The sequence below is a fragment of the Euprymna scolopes genome, chromosome 14, assembly GCF_053919585.1.
Source record: "Euprymna scolopes isolate OS-2025 chromosome 14, ASM5391958v1, whole genome shotgun sequence".
Lineage (NCBI taxonomy): Eukaryota > Metazoa > Mollusca > Cephalopoda > Sepiida > Sepiolidae > Euprymna > Euprymna scolopes.
In genome coordinates, this window is record NC_136495.1 from 26,103,603 (window position 1) to 26,107,321 (window position 3,719).

The 3,719-nt window shown below is 33.9% G+C and overlaps 1 pseudogene; it reads left to right on the forward strand.

Annotated features, from left to right (window-relative positions):
* The first annotated feature begins 833 nt into the window (after nucleotides 1–833).
* Nucleotides 834–970, forward strand: LOC145293470 (U2 spliceosomal RNA; annotated as a pseudogene).
* Nucleotides 971–3,719: the final 2,749 nt, after the last annotated feature.

Genomic DNA, 3,719 nt, shown 5'->3' on the forward strand with positions numbered 1-3,719 from the left:
GATCCTGGCCGTGGCTAGAATGGTGATTTGGACGTCGTATCTGCAAGGTTTCCGGCGGGGGTGTGTGTCTTTTTCTGATTAGGATCTGATCGCTTTCTTTAAACATTGAAAGAAATACAAACTACCCCCCATATCTTACCCACAAAATTTTCTCCATCAACCCCCATCTAGAGGGCATCCCCACTTAGAGACTGACCCGCAGAAGCAAAGTTTCATTTTACAAACCTAGTGGAACCGGCAGTCTATCAACTAGACGGGGTTGGGAGGGTCCTACTAATCACCTTTTGTTTTTTCTTCTCCCCCACGCTTTCGACACAAATGAATTATTGTACCATTTTTATTGTCAACTTTTTTGTTTTTACACGACAATAAAAAATGTTTTAAAAATTGTCAGTTAAGTAGGACGCCCCCCAGTACGAAAAGGTGAATGCGGTTTTATGGCGAAAGAAGATACTAGCTGGGAGAAACTTTTGATTTTGTTTAGTTCTAGAGTGACAAGGATGACGAACGACCCCCACAGCTCCCCCCCCTTTTGAGTTGGCCATGTGCCTAAGTTTTTTGTTCAGTGTTGATTTTCACTTTACTTTTAACATGAATAAAGGATTTAATATCTCAAAGTGTAGTATTTTTTCCGGCAGATACTGCAAGCAAAGACCATATGTGGGGCCAATCCCACATATAAGACCTTCGTCAATGTAGGCGCAATCCTTCATACCAATTGTCACTATCCAACTCCCCTACTTCCCGGGGAATTGGTCCCCATTTCCCCTTCACTCCTCACATTAAAAATCGGCCTTGTGCCTAATTTGCTCGGTGAGGGAGCAAATAAATACCCCTTTTCTTGGCCTTTTGGCCAAGATCAAAGTGTAGTATCTGTTCTTACTGCATGCTGTACTTATGTTTGTAACTTTGTGATATAAAGTGGGGGATCGCTTTTCTGTATTAATTTAATGCAAAATGATGACCCACTTTACAACTAGTCAGTCTCAAAGCCATTCAAGTCATTTCTCCAGATCATTCAAGTTGTTTTTGAAGGATTCCAGTTATTTTTGAAGCATTCAAGTCATTCTTAAGTTCATTAAAGTCATTCTAAGTCATTTACTTTTCATTTATTTAAGTCATTTCAGTCAATTTTTCGATCCTTTTAGTTTATCTTTAAGAATTTCATGTAAATCCTACATTCACGCATTCATTCATTACACGAGAGCAGTTGACTAATGACTATCGGCCTTGTTCTATTTTAAAAAGCCTGAGATTTTGATTTTTCATCATACCCATTTTATTGAAAAAGGTACATTTTTTGTATTTTACTTTTCTGACTATTATTATTATTATTATTATTATTATTATTATAATTATTATTAGCTGTACCCGGCCACGCATTACTATGGCTTAGTGGAAATTTTAAAAAAATGCCGAGAATTACGGAAATACCCCCTCCTCTCTGAAATCACAAGGCACCTAGTTTTCCTTTTATCACATTAATCTCATCGGTTACAAAAGTAACACTCAGGAGTTTAAATTTTTTAAAAATATCATTTTTATGATTTTTATCGTTGAGTTTGATGTCTTTTTGGGGGTAAATGTGACAACGGGAATACCCTGGCCCAATCACCGCAAAAAATACTTCGCGCCCATTAAACTTATAAACTAAAGTTCGAAATTAAATAAAACGTCAGTTATTTATTTATTTATTTACGTATTTGTCTAACCATTATTATTATTATTATTATTATTATTATTATTATCATTATTATTATTGTTGTTGTTGTTGTTGTTGTTGTTTTTTGTTTCATTTTTTTCTGCACGTTTCTTTATTTAGGCACGCTTTTACCAGGAAAGAACGAATTACTATTTCGTTATCTTTCGTATTAAAACAAAATTGATATTTCAAGTATTTTTTCCGTGCGTACCTGCTCAAATTACTATTTAGGGTTCTCCTGACCCTTGTGTCTCCCAATTTTTAGTCTGCTAAAATTTTAATCACGTGATTACGGTTTAGCGACAATAAAAGATAACATTCTTTTAAATGTCGCTTGTTATGGATATAGCTGAATACGATATTAAAAATCACTTTGTTACCGGGCTGGCGGATGTTTTGTAACTAATCTGTAGTTTCACCTAACAATTTAATAAATTAAAAAAGATATCGTAAATCTTGAATTTTTATATATAGGGATAATCATTTTATTATATATATTCTTTGTGGGGTGATTGACCTAGCGAGATAAAAGACCATTGGAATAAATGCGCTATGATTTAAATTTGTAATTATAAAAAAAAAAAATCATGTAAAACTTGCGGAGGATGCTCTGTTTTACAGCTGTTATAAAAATGGAACGGGAATGTAAATTTCGTTCCGTTTTAATCTTTATTTTTTTGTAATGTGCTCCTCCAAATCGAAAGTAATCGAAAGAATAACATTCAACATTCATTTTGTAAATATATGTATGAAAAAACGAAAGTTTTTTATAAAAATAAAATTTTATAAACATAAACGAAATTTAATTTTTAAACGTAAAAACATATACATAAGTCCAACTCGACGTTTACATTTGAAAACACCCCAAACTCCCCAAGTTAAGAACGGCTTTCGTAATAGACACCACCAAGCTTGTCAGCATACCCCAAAATCCATAAGAGTTTACGAACGTGAAATTTGAGGTGGACGTAATGTACAAATGTACCGAATTTAAATTTCCATTCCATTTTTACAACAACTTTAAAACCGGCAAAAATCATTTTTATTTTCATTTATTCTGTACTTTCACCTAACAATTTAATAAACAAAAAGATATCGTAAAACTTGAATTTAACGTGAAAATACCATTACAAAAAGTAAACACCAACACACGTATCCAAGTTTCCGCGGCTTAATAGTTTTAGGGCACATACACAAACTCACACACACGAACGCACCCGCGCATGCACACACACATACACGCACATGAACACACCCACACACACACGTACACAAACAGATGCAACCAGCCAAAAAAAAAAAAAAAAAAAAAAACATGCACACAAGTAAACAAGTGTGTGTATAAACACAAGCACACGCACACGGATGTTTATTCGGCCTTTACGTTTAATGCGCGCACACACAAACACCTACGTTTTTTTAATGTGTATGCATAATGCATTGTCGGTGTGTTTAATACAATAATTAATAAGCCAGAAGGTTTCTCTTTTGTATAACCCATATTGAAATACAAGTAAGCGTTCGGTTTTGAAGCTGATACCGTTAATCTAGAATGGAGGAATTATTTTTGTAGATGTAAGTTGGTAAGAGTATGTGATGTATATGAATTCAGTAGCCAGTAAATAGACACAAGAAAGTAAGGAGAAGTATAAATTCACGCGGTTAAGAATGGGGTCGTAAGAGGACTAATGGAATAGGGAGTGAAATTGGAACTGCTACCTCTTTAGGTTATGACACTAATGATAATGGCGCTCCTAGTAATAAATGCAATATTTTAATATTACGAATTAATGTGTTTAAAATGTCGTTCTTTAGTTAAATTAGGGAGTGGCTAATAGTGTAAACATAATAAATTGGTAGGTATCATCTGTTGTTGTAAACCTATGGAATTTTGGTCCAGAGGGGAAAAATGCGCCTCTTTTATTATATATAGGGATTATTGAGGGTTTCGTTATGAAAAGAATGACTGTAATTTGAAATTTTTACTTTAATTAATTTACTTAATTTAAGTGGCACC